Source organism: Calonectris borealis, unplaced genomic scaffold (assembly GCF_964195595.1).
Source record: "Calonectris borealis unplaced genomic scaffold, bCalBor7.hap1.2 HAP1_SCAFFOLD_97, whole genome shotgun sequence".
In the NCBI taxonomy this organism is placed as follows: domain Eukaryota; kingdom Metazoa; phylum Chordata; class Aves; order Procellariiformes; family Procellariidae; genus Calonectris; species Calonectris borealis.
The window spans coordinates 325,828-352,667 of NW_027441488.1; the positions used below are offsets into that span (position 1 = coordinate 325,828).

The 26,840-nt window shown below is 42.0% G+C and overlaps 1 long non-coding RNA gene across 1 annotated transcript; it reads left to right on the top strand.

Annotated features, from left to right (window-relative positions):
• The first annotated feature begins 14,706 nt into the window (after positions 1–14,706).
• On the top strand, positions 14,707–22,307 carry LOC142076724 (uncharacterized). The gene is made up of 2 exons (XR_012671291.1): positions 14,707–15,305; positions 20,562–22,307. It is a non-coding gene; the product is annotated as an uncharacterized LOC142076724 (long non-coding RNA).
• Positions 22,308–26,840: the final 4,533 nt, after the last annotated feature.

Genomic DNA, 26,840 nt, shown 5'->3' on the forward strand with positions numbered 1-26,840 from the left:
CCTGTCTCTGTCCTCCAGCCCGTTGCTGGCTTTTTCCCCCCTTCTTGGTCTCCATCAGGATCTGACCCTCTCTTTATTTCTCAGTCCCTTTGTCCTGCTCCCTGTCCTTCCTTCTCTTTCTCCATCTGGACGTCCTGCTCCCTGTCCCTGTCTTTCCCTAGCCCCCCCTTCCTTCTTCCTCTCCTTCCCCACGCCCATCTCTGCCTCTCTGTCCTGCTCCTTGACCCTACTTTTTCTTCCTCCATCTCTCTGCAGGGCTCCTCATCCCTATTTCTCTTGATTTCTCCAGCTCTCTAGCCTTTTCCCCATACCTTTCTTTCTCTCTCAGCTCCTCTATCTTTTCTCTCATCATATTTTTCTCTTTCTAGTCCACTGTCCTTCTCCCCGTCAACTGAAGCTGAGTGACCAGGTGTCCCTGGGCTCTGGTATTTCCTTAGCATTGCCCTAGGGAAGATCTGTGGTTTTAGGGCTAGGGATCATTTAGGAGCTGGTCTCCTTACGTAGGCAGCGGAGCTAGGCATAGTTAAAGCAGAGGTTGTTCTCAGCTGGTGCTCTGTGCGTCCTGTTGAAAGAGCAGACTGTGGGCCTTATTTTGAAGGAAGGTTTCTTGTTCTGCGCTTATTGCTCCTCGGGACGCTGCACAGAAGTGGTGGTGGGGTCTGGAGAGACAGATGGGACCTGCTGTGATTCCTAGTAAATGTGAACTTGAACGAGACCAGACTGACTGCATATGGTTTTCTTCTCAGCTCCAATTCCAACCTACATGCTCGGCGCTAATGAAAAAAGAGACCCTGAGCTGCAAATGAGCAGACAACGTCACTCACTTAGGTCACCGTGCAGTTGGTCTGTGATAAGGGATGTGTACTTCCATGACGGTGCTTTTGTGAACGTTCTCTGGTCTTGCCGCTTCAAAGCCCTCCCTTTTTCCAGAAATTTTAAGATGGCATTTCTTATTCTGGGGTTCAGGCTGGAGTTGGACTTAATGTTGAACAGCTGATATCATGGGCTCCGTAAAATGTGAGAGAGAACCCTGCTTTGTTGTTGTTGTTGTTGTTGTTTTCTAACATGCCCTAAACTTTGCTAAGCAAAGGGAGGAGTGGTTGCAAGAGTCTGTTCGTTGAGAGTGACGTATTCCTGTAGCGTGCCTGTCTTTGTATGGTGAAGGTTTCCTACCTGCAGTATGATTTTGCTGAGCTGTGAGGCTGTATTGGCGTAGCAAAGGTAAGAAGTGGCGTCTTTAAAGGTCATGAAACTGTAGCAAAACTAGCAGGAGAAGCTAGTTCCTTCCCTGACAAAACTAGTAGCAAGTAAAAGCATTTGCAATTGGCTTTTTTATGCAATGTTCACACAGAGCTTTTGGTATTGATTGATTTTTGGGAAGCAAGACAGCAGTGAGGAAAGAAAACTGGGGCTTCTTCACCGTAGGCGGGGTTCAAGCCTTTGCGCTAGAACAGGTCTTCACTAGAGTTTACAAAAAGAGAAGATGAGCTGTCTGTAAGGAAAGTTTCAGTAGAAGTAAGGCTAGATTTGCAGAATTTGGTCCTCCGTATCTGTTGCAAATAAGAGATGACTTGGCAGTGTTTACATCTGAAGTGCATGCCGGTGTGTTAATGCAGGCCGTCGAGGTCTTTTCAGGGGTACTTCTGGACTGCAGGTTGCGTGCGTGGGGGGCACCATGTCCCAGGATGAGCCAGTTTTAGCTCAGAGGATGTGACAGAATGGCAACCATCTTTGTGGTGGACCCCTGTCATGGTTTAACCCCAGTCGGCAACTAAGCACCACACAGCCGCTCACTCGCCCTCCCCCCAGCAATGGGATGGGGGAGAGAATCAGAAGAGCAAAAGCAAGAAAACTCACGGGTAGAGATAAGAAGAGTTTAATACTTGAAATAAAATAATAATAGCAATAATAGTAATCCTAGTAACAGTAATAATAGTAACACCAATAATACCATAATATTACCAATAATAACACCAATAATAACAATAATAACAATAATAATAATAATAACAACAACAACAATAATAACACCAATAATAATAATAATAGTAATAATAACAATAATAACACCAATAATAATAATAATAATAATAATAATAATAAATAATAATAATTTGTAATTAAAACGAGAGAGAGAAAGAGAGGGAGAGAGGATCAAGAATAAGAACCCCAATCCTAACACTAACACCAAACCCTCACCCTAACTCGAACCCCTAACGCTACCCGTAAACCCTATGCATAACACTAAGACCTCACCCTTACCCTAAGCCTAACACCGAAACCTAACCCTAAACCTGAACCCCAACCCTAACCCGAACCCTAACCCAAATGCTAACCCTAACCGTAAACCTAACCCTAACTCTAACCCTAACCCTATCCCTAACCCTAAACCCGAACCATCCTAAACCCAACCGTAAAACTAATGCTAACCCTAAGCCTAACCCTAACCCTAAACATAACCCTAACCTTAACCCTAAACCTAACCCCTAACCATAACCCTAACCTTAACGCCTAACCCTAACGTTAACCCCTAACCCTAATGCTAACCCTAACCCCGAACTCTAGCCCTAATCCTGAACCCTAACCCTAACCCTGAACCCCAACCTAACCCTAACCCCTAAACCTAACCCTAATGCTACCCGTAAACCCTACGCATAACACTACGACCTCACCCTAATACTAACTCTAACCCCAATACCGAACCCTAACTCTAACCCTGAACCCCAATCCTAACCCTAAACCCTAACCCTAAACTTAACCCTAACACTAACCCTAAACCTAACCCTAATGCTACCCGGAAACCCTAAGCGTAACATTAAGACCTCACCCTAAACCTAACACTGGACCCTAACTCTAACCCTTAACTCCAGTCCTAAGCCTAACTCTAACCTTAACCCTAACCCTAACACTTAACCCTAAATTGAACACTTAACCCTAACCCTAACCCTAACCTAACCTTAAGCCTAACCTGAATCATAAAGCTCTAACCCTAATGTTAACCCTAACCCCGAACCCTAACCCTAATCCCAAACCCTAACCCTAACCCTGAACCCCAACCCTAACCTTAACGTAATGACCCTAACCCTAACTCTAACCCTAACCCTAATGCTACCCGTAAACCCTAACTGTAACACTAAGACCTCACCCTTATACTAACGCTAACCCCAATACCGAACCCTATCTCTAACCCTGAACCCAATCTTAAACCCTAACCCTAACCTTAACGCTAACACTAACCCTAAACCTAACCCTAACGCTACCTGTAAACCCTAAGCGTAACATTAAGACCTCACCCTAACCCTAACACTGAATCCTAACTCTAACCCTTAACTCTAATCCTAACCCTAACTCTAACCTTAACCCTAACCCTACCCCTAAACCTAACACTTAACCCTAACCCTAAGCCTAACACTTAACCCTAAACCGAACACTTAACCCTAACCGTAACCTAACCTTAAGCCTAACCTGAATCATAAAGCTAACCCTAGCCCTAACCCTAACCCTAAGGCGAAACCTCACCCTAAAACAAAATCCTAACGCTAACCCTAACCCCAAACCGTAACCCTAACCCTAACATCAAACCGTAACACTAACACTTTGGCATAACCCTAACGTTAAACCTAAACGGAACCATAAAACTAACCCTCACATAACACCGAACCCCTAATTCTAACCGTAACCCTAATGCTAACTCAACCTCAAACCGTAATCTTAAGACATCACCACAACCCTACCCCTACCCCTACCCCTAACCCTAAAACTAAACCCTAACCCTATCCCCTAACCCAAACCCTAACCCTAACGCTAAGCCCATCCCTAACTGTAACCCTACGCCCTAACCCTAACGCTAACCCTAACCCTAAAACGAAACCATAACCCTATCCCTAACACTAAACCTGAACCATAATCCTAACCCCAACGATAACCCTAGGCCTAACCCTAACCCCAACCATAACCCTAACCTTAACCCCAACCATAACCCTAACCTTAACCCCTAATCCTAATTTTAAGCCCTAACCCTGACGCTAATCCTAACCCCGACCCCTAACCGTAATCCCGAACCCTAACCCTAACCCTGAACCCCAACCTGAACCCTAATGACCCTAACCCTAACTCTAACCCTAACCCTAATGCTACCCCAAACCTAATACCGTAACCATAACACCTCACCCTAAACCTAATGCGAAAGCTAATCCAAAAATTAAACCGCAACTCTAAACCTAAACCCTAACCCTAAAAATTAATGCTACCCCTAACCCAAACTGAAATCCTAACCCATAAGCGTAAACCCAATGTAACCCCTAACCATAACACTAAGCCCTAACCCTAACGCTATCACAAACCTAATACCATAACCGTGAGACCTCACCCTAACCCTAATGCGAAACCTAACCCTAAAACTAAACTGCAACCCTAACCCTAAACCTAATCCTAATACTTAATGCTAACCCTAACCCAAACTGAAATCCTAACCCATAAGCATAAACCCAATCATAACCCTAACCCTAACCCTAACCCTAACCCCAAACCCTAATCCGTATCCCAAACTCTAACCCTAACCCTGAAGCCCAGCCCTAACTCTAACCTTAACCCTAACCCTAATGATAAGCCCTAACCCTAATGCTAACCCTAACCCCAAACCCTAACCCGTATCCCAAACTCTAACCCTAACCCTGAACCCCAGCCCTAACTCTAACCTTAACCCTAACCCTAACCCTAATAAGCCCTAACCCTAATGCTAACCCTAACCCCAAACCCTAACCCATATCCCAAACTCTAACCCTAACCCTGAACCCCAGCCCTAACTCTAACCTTAAACCTAACACTAACCTTTACCCTAACCCTAACCTTAAAACTAAACCCTAACCCTAAACCCTAACCCAAACGCTAACCCTAACCCTAAACCTAACCCTAACCCTAACCCTAACCCTAACCCCAACCCCTAACCATAACCCTAATGATAAGCCCTAACCCTAATTCTAACCCTAACCCTAACCCATATCCCGAACTCTAACCCTAACCCTGAACCCCAGCCTGAACCCCAGCCCTAACTCTAACCCTAAACCCTAACCCTAAACCCTAACCCAAACCCTAACCCTACCCCTAAAACTAACCCTAACCCTAACCGTAACCCCAAGCCCTAACCCTAACCCTAAACCTAACCCTAAAATGAAACCCTAACCCGATCCCTAACCCTAAACCCAAACCATAATCCTAACCCCAACCCTATCCCTAACCCTAACGATAACCCTAAGCCTAACCCTAAACCTAACCCTAACCCTAACCTTAAACCTAACCCCTGCCCCTAACCATAACCCTAATGATAAGCCCTAACCCTAATGTTAACCCTAACCCTAAACCTAACCCTCACCGTAACACTGAGCCCTAACCCTAACCCTAACCCTAAACTTAATCACAAACACTATAACTGATGTAAATGAGCAATATCAGGGCAGCAAGTCAGGTTCTTTAAATCCTTGCTTTCTCTCTTCCCTTCTCTCTTCTTGCTTTCTCTCTTCCGTTCGAGGAGATTTCCGTTCGAGGAAGCTTTAGCTAGTTTTATTATATTGTCTGTCTTAGGAGGAACAGCCACTTCTACTTTCCGCTTTGTCTTGTCAATTTTTGCTTTTGGCTTATCCTTCTCTTTTTTCTCCTTTTCAGACATCGGCTTGAAAACAATAGAATCTCCTTCCATAGGCTCATCTCTCACAGGGGTGGCATCATCTCTGCTTGGGACCATGAACAGGGAGTCCATTTTAACGTCTTCTGCTGAAACTGGCTCTCTTGGTTTTCTCGCACCTGCTAACAACTCAGTATTGGGAAATCCTTCATCCTCATCCCTTTTTCTTCTCTTTTTATGCTTATTTCCTTGGCCATCTCCCAGTGGATTTTTCACCTCCTTCTCTTTTGATTTTGTAGGATCCTTGATGCCATGGCTCTCTCTTTCAGAAGGTTTTTCAGGGTAATTTCCAGCTATATTGTGATTTTGGTGGCTCTGCCAAGCAGGATAATCCTCCCTACGTCCCCGAGCATATGGTGAATTCTCTTGTCTGGTCCCAGGTGGACCAAACCTACCTGGAGAAAAGTTCTCTCTGTTTACTGGAGGGTGAGGTTGAGCGCCAACAGCATAGCCCTTGTAAAACTCTCCATGCCATTCTCTGTAGTTCCTTTCCCATTCCCGGTACCTTGCCTTTTCAAATGGATCTCTAAAGTCAAGAGATCTGCCATAGTAAGCTTTCAGATCATATGGTGGAACTTCTCTGTATCTGTTAAAATACTCCCTTCCTCCTTCCCCTTGACGTATAGTCTGTTTAGTGGGAGACTGGCCTCTAAATACTGGAGACCTTGACCGTGAATGGCATCTTCTGTATGGGGGTGACCTTGACCTTGAACGCTGATAACCGTGTGACCTTGACCTAGAACGATAGTTACGCCTCTTCGCTTTGCCTCTTCTTGGATACGGCAGCAATCGCGAGTAGGAACGAGAATGGGAAGGACTAAATGAGCGAGAGTAGGAGCGAGTGCGGGAAGAACCTGATCTTGATGTGGAGCAGGTAGACGAACTTGTAGAGTAAGGTGAAGCACTATAAGGAGACTTGGACCTGGAAAAAACCACAACACACAGAAAAAGAAATGAAGTTAATTCAAAACAGTCATTCTCCCCAATTTTTTTCCTCCCAAATTTGGTTTGGGTTTTTTCTCCTCTCCATACGCTTATGTCAAAGCTTCTTTCAGCTGCTGACATAATGCTACTGCAGATTGAGGAATTTGATAACATTTTTCAATTCCATTTGTCTTGTTTTAGTTATGCATGCTTACTATCTGCAACGAAAAATTCTATTGGAAAAAACACTGTCATTTTTCCTTATGTCAGATACACTTTAGTGTAACTGCAGTCCGATATGCTGTTGAAATACAAACGTGAAAAACAAGGCAACTTCATTGAGCCAAATACTTCCTCCTCTTTAAGTCTCCGTTGTTCTCTGTAAAACTCCTCCCTAGATAAGGGAGGCCAATGGCATCCTGCCAACTTAAGCATTTTTCTCCCTGCTTTCTGTTCATTAGAGACTACGCTCATTTGGCCTGGTCCTGTCCCTGAATTGTTGTTTTCTTGCTGACTGAATTGGAGATATCAGACAACCTGTGGGATGGATCCTGGTTTTTCTTTTGATTTACCTTTAAGATTTTATAAACACAATGCACTCTTACAATCTATCTATAACAAACATATAGCGAAAGGAAGGACTAGCTTGACGCTGCAGTAATAGGTAAAACAGACTCCTCTCTCTCCAACTGAGAGAAAGCGTCTTGGCTATGTGAGATGACTAAATTGAAGAAATTCAAAATTGTCATAAAAGAACAGTGTTGACTTTTCCAACCATTTGCTCATGCAGTATCAACTAAGTTGTTAAAAAAAGAATGTTGGAGGCTGATTCCTATTGGGAAATCAATTTCTTCAGCCCTATTCAGCCAGTAATGGAAAAGGTGGCTTTCCATCTGATCCTTTAATTATCTTTAATTTTTATAGGCAATTATGGTTTCCTCAAAAAGCGTTCATTTCTCAGAGTCCTGTTTTCAGTCATGTACCGGAGTTTTATTTTAAATAACCTCAGTGGAAGCACAGATGCCCTTTGTAAAAGCCAATTCAAATGAAGCCATTTAAAAATTAATTACCACTTGGATTCTCCACAACTATCTGTGCATACTTGCTTCATTATAAATCAGCTGTTGTATAAGTTATGCGTTATACAGCCTCTTTTAACAGGTGACAAGGAGTCATCTATTGAATTTCTGTAGAATACTTACACTTCCTAGCCTGGTCTGCCACCTGCTGAGCGAACTGGACTGGCTCTCATTGGATGACCTTTTGGAGTGGGGAGAGGAAAAAGAAAGAAATCCCATTCAGTTCCTCTGAAGGTAATTTTTTTAAAGAAATTCTGAAGTTACAGTTACTTACCAGTGTCGTGCTTTAACCTGGCAGGCAGCCAAATACCAACTTCCAGGGGCACGAACAGCAGGACCACCCTATTTTAATATTCAAAAGTATCCCAGATTCTATGGTTAAGCACAATGACAGTGCTTCCTGCCCCGTAATTACAGATGCTGGCCAACTTGGTTGCATAGCCACTCAGACATGCACGCGTGGTTTCTCTCGCTCACTTTTTGGCCAGTCCAATTAATTCCATACTTACGCATTAATAGTTGGTATTGCGTATTTTCCAGTGTTTGTCAGCATAGCACCCTTTGTATTGGGGTCTTTCACCTCCATCATGAAACTCCTTGGAATTCCTGTGCTCTTTAATTCTGGGAACAGGCTCAACATTTTTGTCCTGTTAAGAAAAGAAATGCAGACATATCTCCTTTTAAGACCCACACTTAAAATGACATTTCAATGATTATTTTAAGCAGCAAAAGCCTTTAATCCTCTCCTTTTACCCAGCATAAGGGTTGCTCGACTAAAATACTTATTTTCCTAAATGAATATAGCCAGGATGTTCCAAAGGCTTGAGCAGTGTTTTGAACTCATTCCATTCTTTGGCTTAAGTTCAGGTTCTTTAAGGGTGAAATATCCCTTAGCTCACCATCCCCTCAGAAAAGAGATACAAACCCGCTCCTCCTCCAAAGCGCAATTCAGAGCACAAATATTCAATAGATGGGGTCAACAGAAACATCTTGGTTTTACATGAAATACTAAAAACTGTGAACTGTCATTAAACAGAGTTAAAACCAGAAACATTTCCAGTAATATTGAAATATATAAAAATATGCATGAAAGTTCACAGAGCAAGATCTGTGGACATACTTAATGTCTATGACCTACAAAAAAGAAAAGTTTACATTTATAATGCCAGGTTTCCCTTGGATTTTGAAGGGCTTTGCAACATTGCCCTATGAACCTCTGTCTTTCACCCCAAGAGAAACAATTCTTAATATGAGTATTCATGGATTTGTTACGTAACTGCCAAGGTAAAAAAATGAAAAGCTAAGGAACACCAGAAGTCCCCCACAGTCTTACCCCATTTGTTGGGCAGTTCTTTATACAGTCGCCAGGTTTTCCGCAACGAAAGCAAGCAGATGATGGTGGAGGTGGACCCCAGGGTTTCTTCATGTAACTAAAAGGGTTTGGGGCAAAGAAGAAAAAGGTATGCACGTGTCTCTCTCGTTAAAACAAACTTCTCTACAATCTTTCCATAATCTTCAAAGAACAGATTTGACATTATCAACACTTACTTGATTGGATCATATTCCTGGCAAGACTGTAGCATCATAGCTTTTATTTTATCTTCTTCGGAAGCATTGGCTTCAGCCAGATTGGCAGTCTGTTTAACAGGTAATTATTTGACACATACATTAGAAACACATTTAAGCCCACACTGCCAAAGAGAACACCACTCACCCAACCCTGTAAAGAGCAGCACAACGCCAGCTGAGGTTGCATGAAAACAGCTGCTTATATGAAACAGAGTTGTCCAAAAGATGTTCTGGGGAGTCCTTACATCATCACAGGCTGTTTATGTGCCTGTTAACCTACTTGAAAAGAGCATTCCTGGGCACTCAAAACCTTAGGCTCTTCATGTTCCCCCCCACTAACTTCTTCATAGGAAGCAAGTTAACTACAATAAGCAAAACCTGCAGTTTTTTTCCAGTTGACCGTGTCCTTTTAACATACAAATTGTAATATAAATGTTACGCAGAACTGGATCTTCAAATTATTGAAGCCAGCTGATTTTTTTAAAGTAGTATTTGTTCAAATGTTTTTATTACACTCTAGTACAGGTACAAGCAGGGTCTAAGGGAGTGACTGTAAATGATTTGGACCCTCAAGCACCTATCATTCAGATCAACCACTCATGGTTTTGGTTTTAGATGCATTCATTCACAAAAGCAACCAACTTGTTTCAGCATTTTGTTAAAGGGCTGTTTCATATACACAGCTTTTTCTCAACTGTAACATAATCCAGATCGACATCTATGAAGTCATTTCCATTAACATTTACAGAAGACTTTACAGATACTTGACTAATTTGTTTGAACCCAAGCGGTTTACAAAACACATCCAAAACCCACAAGACATTACTAGGAATAGACCAAAATTCAAGATGGCATTTAATGCATAATAAAACAGAAAACTTTTTACAACACATTGCCTCCATGCTAAGCCAGTCTGCACTGAGGAGGTTAGAGTAAGGAACCGTTTGGAGCTGCTTTATCCTATGTTCCTCTATTTTTCTGAAATACTTACATTTTCTCAAAAGCTTAAATGTGTACACCACTTGGACAGTTTTTCACATTTTAGAGTAAAACTTCACCTGAGTTTACAGAACCAAGGACATGTTTAGGGACAGCGCTAACAGAGACCAATTTCTCCTGGTGGCTACCTTCCAAACTATTTTTTTTTTCTTACCAAATGTCCACAATTTAATTTCTGCAGTGAGAGAGGGAAGAAGTTACCAGTGGGAAGAGATTTTTCTTTCTGGGAAAGGAACTCCAGCCTTTATTTTCAGAAGAAAGAACTAGCTCCTCTGCATTAGGCCCTGCCTTCTCTAATCTTTGTAACTTTAAAGACTAGTAATTTAATTGGCTAGCACAACGCCTTTTCACAAAGTGCAATCCCTAGTGCTTTCCCAGACAAAGTTACATGTTGTTGAGCAAAAAATGCAAGCAGTTCCATAGCAAAACATGGCATTACAACAGTTTCAGAAGGTCACGTTTGCTAATATGCCACCCATACGCATCAGTATTTTCCTGTAAACAATTAGGTGCATTTACACAATTTACACAGTCTGCGATCAAACAAATTAGATTGTGTTGTCCACTGTATATATACTACAGTGTATGAAATTGTGCAGCATTCAAAGCATGGATCTATAACTGTAGTGCCTAGAAATTCAAAAATAGCCATGCAGTTGTCCGTGTTCCAGAAACGCTTCTATTTTGGCTCTTGCAAACCCCCCTGAAATGTCCGTCACTTACAGCCAATTAAATTCTTCTGTGAAAATTGTGTTAGTTTCCAATGCAAAATGAACGAAAAGTATGAAAAACGGTAAACAGCTTCTGAAGTGCTGCTTCTTTGTGTCTTGAAGATGAGTAATACTGCAACATTACGTTGCGGCTGATAAGGTCCTCCCCCGTCTATCTTCCCAAACTGGCAACTACTCTTTACCAGGATAGTATCAAAATATACACACATTTTAAAGTCAAAAGAAATACTTTAAATTATTAAAAATTAAATTAAAGGTTTGTTCACATGACAACAGTTCTCCAGCTATAGATCACAGTATAAGATTTAAAAATACAAAGCAAACACTTTTTTTTAGGAATATATATGTACCTTAGTCAGCTGGGCCAGAGAAATAGATGCAGAAGAGTCATCAATCTGTTCACAAAAAATTAAACTCACATTCAAGTTCTACAATCAAAAACAGAGCAATAGTTAACCTCTACTGTAGTCTGACAGTCTGCACTATATCCTCCGAGTGTCACTGAAAGAGCCATTTCCAACCTAGTGTAGTTGGTATTTGTTCAAAACAAAGTCCAAACCTGTGACAGCTTAAGAGTGCCTATGTGGTTAAGGAGAAGAAGCTAAACTAACCAAACCCGCTGGAGATCAACTTATTGCTCCAGAATATCTCAGAGAGGGACCCTTGTCAAATGCTCACAGCTGCTTAAAAGTCGAAGGGGTAAGGAAGCTATCAATTTTCAGCTAAAAAGGATTTTTAAAAAATATTTATTTGAAAAGGAAGCATCACTACAGGAAACTTCTTTTCAGTGTGGTTTGTAAACTAATCAGCCAAGTATTTCCTTGTGTTACTTATTTCTGTTTTAGCAGCAGAACGACAGTGTCTTCAAACCTGAAGAAAAACGCTGCCCCTTTTCCAAATGTAAATTCAAAGTGGCAGTATCCTAAAGAAAAGCTTAGCCTTTGGGAAATTAAAGCAGCATCCAGCCCTGAAGTCACCCAGATCCAAAAACGTACTGCAGGCGGAGGTTAAGAAAAATGACAGGGATTTTACCCTTTACAAATGCACCAGGCTCTAACCTTGTGCCAAAATTTGTACACTGGGTTTTACGTATTTTCATTTGCAGACAAACTATTAAACTGAACTGCTTCATCTGATAAAGCGGAAAGGTCAAATGTAGAACTTTAGAATACCACTTTGTGTAGCAACGATATTTAAATTCACAGCAATCTATTAAAGACAGTTATGCACTCAGTTATGCACTCAAACAATATCGCTTCAATTATACAGTTTCAGGAACAAATACCCAAGTCTTTAAGGACATGAAAAGGAAGCATTTAGCTGCACAGAACTGTCCTCAAAACGTGTGGGACATGTTGGTTTTGGTATTTGTTTGAACCCCCAAGTCAAAAGTAAGAAACAGTACCATGTTTAACAATAATGGTTTCTCAGTGGTTTTTGATAACATTTTCAAAAACCACGTTCAGTTGTGCAAACCTTGAACCTACGTGATCTAAAAACGATTGTACATTATCTGTACAACACAAAGTCGTTCAGGAAATAGTCTAGCATATCCAGTATGAAATACAATGCATTACTAGGCACAAACACCAATATTCACATTAGATAGAACTGTGCAAATGATGGCATTACTCCGTTTCTACTATGCTGAATCAAATACATTGTATTTACAACATATACTATGTTTTACTGGAAAATCTATTAAGTTAATGTTTGGAAAATTAATCCAAGACTACCTTAAGTGCAGCGTGCAGCAAAAAGTGTGAGATTGTGTTTTTACATACTGCTTTTGATGTTCCACTTAGTGGCTCAGTTTGACTTCTAGAAGAAATAAAGGTGATCAGAACTTCAAATACAGCACTTGTACCAAAAACATAAAGCACTGAAAACAGATTATAAAACCTGAACATCAAAACTTTATGTTCTGATAGTCGAGTGAATCTGGAAATTTACTCATATACATAAACCGTTGTCTCTTGGTACATTCAGTGCAACTAAAAAAACCCCCCAGAATCCCATTTCTACTTTGTCACAAATTACTCTAAGGCTTACAGATATAGAACACGACCGTGCAAGGGGAAGTCCTCAGATAGTTTGTCTCTGCTACATAAGTATCAAAACCAGGAAGTCTGTACTACAGTTTTGTGTTCATAAATAATCAACCATCAAAATACGAAGGTAACTTTAGCCAATCTGTGTATCGCTAGTATTACAAATAGGTACCAGATGGAGTCCTTTAGTTTCTAAGAAAGAACAGTGATAGTCTAGACACTTCCAAGTGCACCTTTACTTAAGTGAAAAAAATCAGTCATCTGACAAATAACAACAATGTCAGCAGCATCGTCTTTAGAACAGTGTTTCTCTGTGGAAGCCCAAGCACTGTGTTCAGATATCTTAGCCATGAAAGTGCCAAAACACTAAATGTGTTACATATGCTATATGGACTAAAAACAGTAGTAGAAATGTCACCTGAAAGCAGGTCCTAGGCCTTTGTGCGATTTAGGAGACCTGTGACAAAAAAAAAAGGTCTTGGTTGCCAGAATTTGCTTCAAGATAATCTTGAAAATGCTACGATATTTTAGGAAATATTTATTAAATTTGAAAACTTGCTGAGATTCCACATACTCATTGATCTGTATCTGCACGCTACTCATCATGAATCAGCCATGCAACCATTGATGTCGTTAACAAACAATTCACACATCATCCAAAGTGTCCCATGAGCAGAGGCAATTCAAAGGCTGCTGTGCAACTGGTGTACAAATAGAAAGGCGCACGCTCCCTGCCACTGCTAGAACACCACCAGGCTCGCAACGACAGCCACGTACCTCCTGAAGTTGAGGAAGGACAAGGACATCCTTTAGATTACCACAGCATGGATTCTTCATACATTTACCTTCAAGAGCGTACTAAAAGGAGAGTAACGCATTTTTGAAGGCCTCTCCACCATTACAGCATACATTCATCATTCCCAAACATCCACCACTCTACCAGTTGTTTCTGCAATGTTCACAGCTGAAAGACTAGAAAGCTAATCTGCCTGGTTAAAGCTGATATAGAACTGGACTGTATGAATACATAAATGACAGCAGTAATCCTCTAGTCAGCACTGCATTGGAATAGCTGTAATTTTAATCAATACACCTGATTCTCTGTCCTCCGTAAATCTTAGGAATACAGAACCAAAACCCGGAGCACAGATACCAGCTTAGGGTAAAAACAGACGTAGCAAGATAACTAGTAACATTTGGTAATGTGCTAAACTGCTTACTGAGTTTCAAGTTTGGAAAGGATTAACTATTCCTTCATCGTACTTGCACAAAAGGCAATACGCTTTAGGATACTGTTCTTTTTCTCTTGCCTGAAACGGACATTGTCTTGAGGAAACGCATAGGAATCGCTTACGAATGGAACTTCTTGTTTGCATCGTTCGCCAACTGGTAAACCTTGGTCTTTCCTCTATAGCTAGTATGCAAAAAACCCAGATTTGGGGCGTAAGAATACCTGCCATATCCCCCCCCAGAAATAGTCAAACACTGAGAATCGGGCTCTTCTGAGACGGGAACAAAGTATGCGTTTACGCTACAATGCGTATCTGTCTTTACTATAAAAGCCATAAAAGCAAACACATATAATAAGGAATCTCTGCACGTCAAGGAAACAGGATCTACAACTTGGGTCTCAGAACAATCAACCCCAAGAACAAACCCAATAGAATAATTGTGGGATTTTCTGCAATTAAGTAAAATGACTGAACGATGTTACAACGTGGTAGATAAGGATTTGGCAAAGTCTAGTGATTAAACTGAATTATGACTTATGGAAAAGTTACGGTTTGGCAAAATCCAGTAATTAAGCTGAGTTATGACTTTCGGAAAAGTTGTGTACAAAGAATAAGGAGCTTGGCGATAAGTAGGAAACAATAAATAAGGAATAGAATATCATTAAAGAAGGTGGAACGTAATTTGGAGGAACATTTTGCTAATTATAGAGCTTGTAATATATTTAGAATATAATCTGGCTTTATCTTGTATCCTGTTTTAAGATCCTGTTTATCTGTAATTGTGCTTTGGACAAAGACCAAAAATGTACTCGAAGGTCGCGAGTTGATTATAAATACTTTGCTAACAAGCAAATAAAGACAGACATGATTCCTGCTTCATATTGAAGAAGTCTCTGTCTCGCGTCGTTATGCAACAATTGGTGACCCCGACGTGATTCGACGTTGGAGAATGAAAACTGTACTATGAATATTTTGAGTCAGCCTTAGTCATAAGACGGCTGGGATAACGACGGGCGCCGCTGGAAACTGACTGGTACCAGGTGAGCGGCTTGCTTCATAATGGGATCTACTGTATCAGTAGAAGTGAAAGCTGTTTTAGCTATATTGTTATCTCTGGCAGAGAAGCATGAAATAGCTCTGAAGGAAAAGGGAGCTTTGGACTTGTTGCAATGGGGACAGAGAAGGAACATTTTAACAACGATGGATGAGGTTTTTAAGGAAGACTGCTGGCAGGCTTTAGGAAAGGATCTATGGGAATCCGTGCAAGTTGGAAATAAGGAAGCAGTAACCCTTAGTCATGTATGGTATTTAATAAATCAGTTGATGAAAAAGACTCGCGTTGAGTCTGAAATTATGGAGGCTGCAGAACGAGCATTAGGATATTCATTCCGAGAAAAAGCCAAAAAGAGTGAGCAGGCTTCTATTTCTTCACCTGATCCTGTGGTTCTGCCAGCAAATGTAAGAGATGCTAAGTCTATTTTTGAAATCCCATTGCCGCCTGATTATTTTTCCCCTGAAGAAACTGGTGCAGAGGCGGGTATGGAGTCTGCAGCCCTTACTGCACCTCCAATCAGTGAAAATGAAATAATGGAGCAAGAAAATTCGCCGTTAGAGGAACTCCGGCAGATAAAGCGTGAGGAGGAGGAATTAAAAAGGCAAGCTTCTGCATTACAGTTAGAAGGTGATAGGCAAAAAATTGCTCTCGGGCAGTTGGGTACGAGGCTGCAGGAGGTGATGAGACAACAATCAGGACTGTTACAGAATCTATATCAACAACTGCAACGACAATCAGTAACAGGTTTTAAGAGTACAAGTATGCAAGACGAAAAAACACAGACTGTGGACGCTGGTCAGAAATGGCATGGAATAATACGGGATGCAGCTATTGAAGGCGAATTCTTAGGTCCATTAAAGGCTTTTCCTGTGCACCTTCATCATAACGCTGCAGGAGCGGAGGTGCGAGAATGGCAGCAGTTCGATTGGCAGTTATTAGATCGACTGCAAAAAGCAATAATGCAATATGGTTTGGATAATACATATGTAAGAAACTTGATTGATGTGGTATTTTCGCAAAATATTCTCACTCCTTTTGATATAGAAACGTTGGTATCGTTAATTTTGTCACCCATGCAAAAATTAGTTTTTAAAGATGATTGGAGAAAACGTTGTGAACTTGCAGTAATGAAAAATTTGGACTTGCAAGATGGGGACCCATTGAAATTTGCGACAATCGATATGTTGATGGGACAAGGAGCTTTTGTGCATCCTAGGGCACAAGCTCGGTTAGATCGACGAATATTACAGCAATCTCAATCTCTTGCTGCCGTCGCATTAAAAGCACTACAGGTTTCCGCGACCGCATCCCCACCTTATGTTAAAATACTGCAACTGCCATCGGAATCTTTTTCTACATTTTTGGATAGGTTGAGAACTGCAATAGAGAAATCACCAAACTTATCGACCGAAGCAAAGTCAGCTGTAATGCTTGATCTGGCTGTACAAAATGCTAATGATGTGTGTAAGCGAATACTTTCAACGTTACCAAAAACGGCTGGGCTAGTACAAATGATGGAAGCCTGTGCTAGGGCAGATCTAGTAGCAGAACAAGATAGGGCTGTAGTATATGCCCGGGCACAAGCTAAAGCTTTGGCCGCTGCCCTTCAACCTGTTTTACAACCTAGAAATACTCGGCAACGCTTGGGAATTTGTTTTTTATGTGGACAAAAAGGACATTTTAAAAAGACTTGTCCCAAGAAATCTCAAAATAATTCAGGAAGCAAATATTGTACGCGGTGTCAGCGACAAGGACATGTTGTAGAGGAATGCCGTGCGCGATTTACTAAACAGGGGCAGCTTTTGCAGTCGGGAAACATGATAATGAGCGCCAACCAGAGGGGCGCTATGACACTAAATACCTCCAAGAAAAACCAGCGGATTCCCTATGCTTGGGTACCCAGTTCAATGGATGCTTGGACCGTCTCCGGGGGAAAACTGCCGGAAGCGCCGGAGTAGATATTAGGGTTGCTAATACTGTTCAATTATTAAATGATATGGTACAGGTGGTAGATTCTACGGAAAAGGGACCGCTGGGATATGGGCTCAGTGCTTTGATAATTGGACGATCATCTGCTTCTCGTTTGGGAATTTTTGTTCTCCCAGGTCTTATTGATTCAGATTATACCGGGACAATTAAGATTATGATTAAAGCATTGTATCCACCCATAACGATAGAAAAAGGAACAGAAATAGCACAGTTAATTCCATTCCAGGCAATGGTGCCCAATAAGGAAGAAAGAATAAGAGGGGCAAGTGGATTTGGATCAACTAATGATCCTTCTGTATATTTTTCTATACCTATCCTGAAAAACAGACCTACAATTGAAGTAGAACTTAAGCAAAATGATGGTTTTACTTTTACATTGTTGATGTTATTAGATACAGGTGCTGATATTACAATTGTTCCAAAAAAGGTATGGCCAACTACTTGGCCTCTACAAGAAATTAGTGCCATGATTCAAGGAATAGGAGGAAAACAATCTACAATGCTTAGTACTCAGTATGTGACTATGTGTAAGACAAATGAACCCCACCTATCTGCAAAAGTCCGACCTTATGTTATGCAAATAGAAATCGCATTGCTAGGCAGGGACTGTTTAACGCAATGGGGAGTTGTGTTACAGACATCGCCTTTTACTTAGCGGTCACTGCACAGCGAGTGTTGACGGACCCAATACCTTTAAAATGGAAGCAAACTGCTCCTGTTTGGGTAGAGCAGTGGCCGCTAACACTTGAGAAACTGTCGCATTTGCAGACCTTGGTAGAGGAACAGTTGAAATTAGGTCATTTAGAGGAATCATTTAGTCCATGGAATACTCCTGTTTTTGTTATAAAAAAGAAATCAGGAAAATGGCGACTTTTACAGGATTTAAGAGCTGTTAATGCTGTCATGGAAACAATGGGGCCTTTGCAGCCTGGTCTACCAACTCCAACTATGCTTCCTGCTCAATGGGAAATTTTAGTAATTGATTTAAAAGATTGTTTTTTCACGATACCATTGGCTGAACAAGATAAAGAAAAATTTGCCTTTTCGGTGCCAACTATAAATAAACAAGCACCTTATAAACGATATCAGTGGCGAGTATTGCCGCAAGGAATGAAAAACTCTCCTACCATTTGTCAGTATTACGTAGCTGCCGCTTTACAACCTATTCGTTTTACTTTTCCGAATTGTATTATTTATCATTATATGGATGATATTCTTTGTGCAGCGGAAAACCTTGATTCTAATTTTATCGATTTCCTTCATCAGGCATTAAATGCCGCTGGTTTAATAGTGGCGCCTGATAAAATTCAAAAACATTCACCTTATTCTTATTTAGGATTTAAAGTTACACAATTACAGGTTAAGCCTCAAAAACTTGTGATTAATCTCAATATTTCTACATTACAAGATGTTCAAAAGGTATTAGGAGATATTCAATGGCTTCGCTCCTATTGTGGAATTTCCAATGAGGATATTGCTCCATTGGTGCACCTGCTGAAAGGAGGAGGGGGGGCGAATGCCCCTCGAAAACTTGACAAATTGCAGCAGAATGCTCTTAAAACTATTGCTAATAAAATTACGCGAGGATATGCGAATCGCATTGTTCAAAATATACCCCTTTTTGTAGCAATACTCAACACTGAAAAATATTTAGCTGCCTTAATTTTTCAATGGCTTCCACACCAGTTGGACCCTATGAATGTTATCGAATGGAAATATCCGTCTATAACACAAAAACAAACAATTATTCCACGGATTGTAGCGATATCTAACTTAATTTATTCTACTCGTCAAAGGGTCATAGACATAAGTGGGATTGACCCTCAAGTCATTTATTTACCGTACACAGATATGCAGATACAACAAATGTTTCAAACCATAACTGAATTCGCACTAGCTACTTACGACTTTAAGGGAATTTTGTCTAATCATTATCCGAAACACCGGTTGTTTTCCACAACACTTTGCTTGGAGCCAGACGTAATGTTATCTGTTACCCCTGTAACCCTGTTACCAGCGGTCTTAATGTTATCTGTTACCCCTGTTACCAGCGGTCTTAATGTTATCTGTTACCCCTGTAACCCTGTTACCAGCGGTCTTACTGTTTATACAGACGCTAGTTCCAGAACAGGAAAATATGGTTTTACATGGTACCATAACCAGCAATGGCATGATCAGCTTTTTTATGGTAATGGTTCCGCACAATTGTTAGAACTGCAAGCAGTGGTACAAGTATTTTTTACCTTTTCTAACATAGCTATCAACCTAGTTAGTGACTCTCTTTATGTTGTAGGAATTGTACAACGTTTAGAAAGATCATTTGTTAAAGAGGTACAGAATATTCAATTAAAGGAATTATTGTATAAACTTCTTTATTTATTAAATGCACGTGTATATCCATATTATGTATCACATATTCGAAGTCATACCCCGTTTGGAGAAGGCCTGTTTGAAGGCAACCATAGGATTGATACCCTTGTTTCTCCTGCTACTGTAGTAGTGCCTCATGTTCATCAACAAGCACGATTATCACATTCATTTTATCATCAGTCCGCAAAAGCATTAGCCAAACAATTTAAAATAACCCTTAATCAGGCCCGCAATATTATTGCGGCATGTCCTCATTGTGCTCCTTTGCCAGCAAGTTTACCACATGGGGTTAATCCTCGTGGTCTTAAGGCATTAGAGCTCTGGCAAACTGATATTACATTTTTTAAGAGTTTTAAAAATTTGCAACACATACATGTAACTGTGGATACCTTTTCGCACATGATTTGGGCAACTGCTCAAAGAAAAGCTAATGCTGTTGCCGCTCGTCGCCATTGGTTGCAATGTTTTGCCGTAATGGGTGTTCCTCGATGTATAAAAACAGATAATGGCTCTGCTTATATTGCCGCTAGTACCCAACAATTTTTAAAAGAATGGGGAATTGAGCATGTTACAGGAGTACCAGGAAACTCTACTGGTCAAGCTATTGTGGAACGGGCGCATCATTATTTAAAACAGCAAATTCAAAAACATTATTCTGAATTTATGTCTCCGGAATTAGTACTTTTAAAGGCGTTGTACGTTATAAATTGGTTGAATTTTTCAGATAAATATCCCCCTGTTTACATCCACATCATGTCACAACAGGAAAAACAGGAACTTCAAATCAGGCCTCCAGTATTGTGGTATGACGCCCGAACTAATCAATGGCGGGGACCTGCTGAACTATTAACCTGGGGAAGAGGGTATGCTTGTGTTTTAACAGATATTGGACCTAAATGGTTGCCTGCAAAATGGATTCGACCTACAGTTGCTGCCTTACCCTCTTTGCAAGCTTCTTGACCCTTGGAAGAGCTCATGCAGTACCAGTGGAATTGGCTGAAATGCAGAATCAGGACAATGTTTGGATAAGATGGGCTCAAGCGACAGATACGAATGACTTCTGTCTTTCATTAAAGCAAGTAGGAAATCCATTCCGGACCTGCTTGATCGGGTTTGCTTATGTGAATATATCAGATTTTACTGACTGGATCCAGGGGTCTGTAAATATGTCAATTATACAGCAAATGTCTAATGTTATGAGCTGGGCAATTAATACTACAGTTAATGCATTCTTAATTAAGAATTTGAAGAAGGCAATGTTGCCTCCTCCAGAGCTAGATTTGCTTGGAACATTTCCCAACAATGGATGTGTCAAATTTAGTTCCCTGAGTAGTAATGATCTGCCCACCAATGTTTCACCTCAACAATTACAATATCTAAATGAGAGTTTTTGTAATCATACGATGCAAGATATACCTTATAACCGAACCAAAGCATACGCTTTGCCTCCTGGGTATTTTTTGATCTGTGGAGATAGAGCTTGGCCCGGGGTTCCCCCATTGTCATTTGGAGGGCCATGTATGATCGGAAAATTGACGTTATTGTTGCCAAAGAAACAACATTTGCAGCAATTGCAGATGTTATACCAAGCACAGGGACAGAGTGGTCATAGACAAAAGCGATCTACCACACCGCTATTGGAGAATTGTACAGATGATGTCCTAATTTGGGGACAGTCTACTCTGACGACAATGTCCTTATTCTTGCCTCCCTTGGCCTTAATGCATTTGGGAAAGGTAGCAAGGAACTTAATGTGTTGGTCAGGAAAACAATTCAATCGCACTTCTTTAATTCTTTATGATATGGCCACAGAATTCGACAGTATTCGAAAGGCAACCTTGCAAAATAGGGCGGCAATTGACTTTTTGCTTTTAGCCCATGGTCATGGTTGTGAAGAGTTTGCTGGGATGTGTTGTTTTAATTTGACAGACAAATCTCAATCTATACAGAGTAAATTAAGAGAACTCCAGGATGGATTGGGGAAGTTAATGGAAGAAAGAAATCCTTTTGATAATTGGCTAGTTTCCCTTAATGTCGGATCGTGGTGGAGAATGATTTTGAAGTGGGTATTGATAATAATTTTAATTGTCGTAATTGTACTCATTATTTTTCCATGTTTGATTCAGTGTGCTATAGGAATATTACAGAATATAGCAAATAGAGCCTTTATAAAACAAAAAAGGGGAGTTGTGGGATTTTCTGCAATTAAGTAAAATGACTGAACGATGTTACAACGTGGTAGATAAGGATTTGGCAAAGTCTAGTGATTAAACTGAATTATGACTTATGGAAAAGTTACGGTTTGGCAAAATCCAGTAATTAAGCTGAGTTATGACTTTCGGAAAAGTTGTGTACAAAGAATAAGGAGCTTGGCGATAAGTAGGAAACAATAAATAAGGAATAGAATATCATTAAAGAAGGTGGAACGTAATTTGGAGGAACATTTTGCTAATTATAGAGCTTGTAATATATTTAGAATATAATCTGGCTTTATCTTGTATCCTGTTTTAAGATCCTGTTTATCTGTAATTGTGCTTTGGACAAAGACCAAAAATGTACTCGAAGGTCGCGAGTTGATTATAAATACTTTGCTAACAAGCAAATAAAGACAGACATGATTCCTGCTTCATATTGAAGAAGTCTCTGTCTCGCGTCGTTATGCAACAAATAATCTTAAAAGTTACCATGGTTGGAGTTCGAACCCCATGTCCCAGCAGGCCTAAAAATGTAAGTCCACTTTCGGACAGACACATTAAAATCTACCCCATGCCAACAAAAATTAACAGCAGCTTTAACAAGAAAGAACGCCTCTGTAAACTAATATCCATAAAAAAAAGTTAACACACTGAAACCCCTAACAAAGAATACAATGCTTTATGGATACTTACATAACATCGGTTTTGCCGGTAGCTTTAACTCCTCCGACAGGGATTCTTCTAACAATTACCGATGAGTTCTTAGGAATCAGGGCATTCTCATCTGTGTATTCTGAAAACAACATAAATACAGAGAAAAACATCAGTCAATTCGTAAGAATGCATGCTCATATGTAATTACGTAGCACTTCGCAGAATCCCTTTACAGATACAAAAGCAAAATTTTATATGTAACATCACGCTTTCATCGTCTCAACACACTAACAGTATATTTCAAGAAATCTTGGGGTTTGAGAATCAAACACAAGCAGCAAAATCTTTTTCCTTTTTTTAAAACAGTTTGAATGCCAACAGCAAAATGGACTCAAAGGTCACTAAAGGAGAGTCTGCTAATGCACGAGGTTCTTTCCTGACCTAGCTTAAAGTTGCTTTTGCTTCCGTTAGGCTACAAAACCCATAGATCTTTGGAGAAAAACAAACCACAGCAAAGTCTCACCTGCCTAAACCAGATTCTAAAGTCTGACTAGCTTGCCCTGCAACCAAACAGGCACTTAGCTAAAGCACGAGAACTCTGCGCCATTGCTTTCATAGCTGTTAACTAAAAACCAGTCACCTGTGCTGCCAGTGCTCAAGCCTGACAGAACACAGAAGAGAGCCTGCCGCCTCTGCCTGTTTCTTGGAGCTTAATCCATCAACAACCACACTTCTCAGCTGCTCAGGGCTTTACGTTTAAATGGAAACAGAACTGGCAGTGCTAGAATTTGGATCACAGACATTTTGGGGTTTTTTTGAGCTTGCTTTCACAAGTAGGGCAGAATTGGCTCAAACTCAAGTGGTATCTCCCCTCTTAAGCTAATCATCTCGTTTGAATTAACCAAAGGGACGTGAATTCGTTCGATCGATTCCCTTTTTGCAGAGCAGAGAGGCCCAAACGAAATTACTTAGGAAGACAGCCTTGAAAAGCCTTTCAGGAACAGCGTGTGCCTGAAGCTCTCCATGCTTTGCCTTGGCTTACACCCTGTTAGTCTTCTGAAGAGGAGGAAAGCCTTCTGACCTTTTACATAAGGTCCAAACAAAAAAAACCAACTACCTGAGACACTTGGACTGAGTAAGCTTAAAATGCAAAGATCTCTCCAATGAGAATGCTTTTTCTATTATACTTACACAAGCTGGATAGGACTGAATATTTTAAAGCACTATCAGCAGGCATCCCCTGTAATCTGCCTACAGTTTTAAATATTCAAAGCCCTTACCTTTGCAGAGCGAATCAGAACAATGGTCTGAAAACCAAAGATACTGTATACCTCGTCAAGCCCTGTCAGGTGGCATCCCTAAGACCCCTAACGTTGTGCTGTTAAGGCTCTTCACAGACACTCTCCTGAAAATAGTTTAAGTATCTGTAGACAAACAGCAAGCTTTAGGTCCAACCACTTTAAAGGCTAGGGCTGAAGTTACAGTTACCGCAGTGTACATACTACTCTGTTTAAGTTTTAACACATGAAACAGGAAGAGGAAAAAAAACGCTAGTACACATTTTAAAGAAAAGCCTGTTGTAAGAGTGTCACAGAACCACAGGGGGGAAAAAAAAAATGTAATGTTATGTTTAAGGAATGAAAACACTTTACAAGTCTTTTTCTGAAAAGTCACATCCCAAAGTCTTTAATCACATTCAAACTTATCGAGATGGCAGATTACCAAACTGAAATATCCTACTAAGTAATACGAAACCATTATCATCTCTAAGAATCAAGCACCATTTGTTAGATTTAAAAGAATTTATGATGTCTCTAAGAACTTTTCTTACGTATATCCACCATAAACATTCTGCCATAAAACTTCAGTACTGCCCTGATACGGTTAACATGTAGTACAGGAAAAAAAACCACCGTTAGAAACGAATGATGAAATGATGCTCAATAGCATCTGAATGACCATGTCTTTGGTGTGGAAAAGAAGTTATATTAACAAGAAATTCCAAAGTATAATTTAGATACGGAGAACACTCATGCGCAAGACGGCTTTCAAGGGTCTGCACAGATTTTAACTCACAGATACGCTCCTGATCCAAAATGTTGCTAGTGGGCAGTTTCTGCAACAGCCGCAAAACCCATTTTCCAATGCAGTGGAGTAAAACAAGTTGAAGTCAAAATTAAGTCACGAAATTCACCAAATCCAGGTGGTTTCTTTTCTTCAAATTAGCCATCTCTTTTATTTCTATCACTTTCAGCTTTCTCCACCACATTTCAAAGAAATCTGGCAAGTTGGTTATTACAAGATATGCTCCCACATTTCCTTTTCATTTTACCTAGAAGAATTCCAGGAAACCAAAGCTTTTGTAAGCGCCGTATGTCACACATCAACCACGTACTCTTCTACGCCTAGCTCCATGTCTACAACACAGATCTGAAGGTAGTTGTCACAACAGCAACTACAGAAGAACAGCTCTGTGAGGCCCCCAACACAAGTCACAGCTACCGATGGTGGCCGAATCGCATTATGGCTTCCCACCCCACTTAATGCCCAGCGCCGCTTGCCCTCCCGGTCCCGCCGCATGCTGGCGGCATGGGCCCCAGCCTGACTCACGCTACGTGGGGATGACCCACAAAGAGCAGAGCGCGGCTCCCACAGGCCACGGCCGACGCAGGGTGGTCTGCGACGCCGCCAGCCGGGCGGTGCCCGAGGCCCCGCGCCCGCCGCCCCCACGCACCTTCTTTGGTCTGGGCGTTGGTGATCTGCAGGTCGCAGCTGGCCGCCTTCAGCTCCTCGCAGCCCATGATCTGGTGCTTGAGGTCACACAGGGAGATGTGGAGGCCGTTGAAGGTGACCATGTCATGGTTCAGCTTGGAGGCGAACTTGTAGTGGACACACGACGTGGTTGGGGCCAGGAGGTGCCTGCTCCGTGATGGCGTCTACCGCGGCAGACAGCGTCGCGGCCGCTGTGCCAGGTGAGGGCCCGCGGCGGTTCCTCCTCCACCAAGGAGGCCAGGGCAAGCAGCGCAGGCTGAGCTCGAGCGGGCCGGCGGCGCTCAGAGGCTGCGGCGCTCCGCCATGGCCTTCCTGGCCGACAACCGTACGGGCCGCTGCGAGCGTGTCACTGTGCACACGCAACGGCACACTGCACCCACCCCCCGCACCTCACGTGACCCAGCGCATTATGACAAAAGGCCCGCGTCATGTGGGCGTGGCGGCCCCGCGCTCTTCATCCTAACACCAAGCGCCCCCGAGGGGGGGGGGGGGCCGTCAGCCCCGGGCCTGTCACCACCCCGGGCCGCTGGTCTCCCTGCTGTCCCCTGGCCTGTCACCACCCGGTGTCCTGTCACCCCCCAGGCCTGTCCCTGCCCAGTGTCCCTCCTGTCACCCCCCTAGGCTGTCACCACCTGATGTCCCTCCTGTCACCCCCCAGGCCTGTCACTGCCCGGTGTCCCTCCTGTCACCCCCCGGGCCCATCACCGCCTGGTGTCCTGTCACCCCCCAGGCTGTCACCACCTGGTGTCCCTCCTGTCACCCCCCAGGCGGTCACCACCTGGTGTCCCCTCCTGTCAGCAGCCAGCCAGGGCAAGACAGCCTGGGGCAGATGCAGCGGGCTTGGCCGTGTGGCGCTCGGCTGCCCGCGGTGCAGGGCCGGCAAAGGGAGGGGACATCTCAGGGTGCTTGAGTGTATCTTGTGGCATTCATGGAAAGTTCAGTCAAAGAAGCCAATGACCATTTATGTTTATGGCCACAGACCAGTCCCCTGCCCCCATTTTTTAACTCCTCCCTCTCTGCCTTTAGCCCATCACTATTTTTTGCTTTCTCTTTCTCTGTCTCTCTCCCTGTCTGTAGTTTCTAATTCCTCCCTGTCTGTCCTATAGCCTGCTGCTATTTTTTCCTTTCTCTCCATCTCTTTCTCCTGCTCCCTCTCCTTCTCTTTTTTCTATCGCCGTGTCCTGCTTCCTGGCCTTATCTTAATGTTAGGGTTAGGGGCTAGGGTTAGGGTTAGGCTTAGGGTATCGTTAGGGTTAGGGTTAGGGTCGGGGTTAGGATTATGGTTCGGGTTTAGGCTTAGGGATAGGCTTAGGGTTTCGTTTTAGGGTTAGGCTTAGGGCTTAGAAGTAAAACTGTCCCAAGCACTTACGCCTCCATCAAGGACCACATGCCCTGAGGCTTGTGATGACTGTTGGATGGCTTTCCCTCCCCCCGATGGAAACACCTCTCAGTTCTCTGTGCTCACACCAGGGAAGGAAAGGCAATACACCCCCATATCTAAAGGCATGGCACTCCAAGCAAAGGTAACGTTTCGTTTCTTT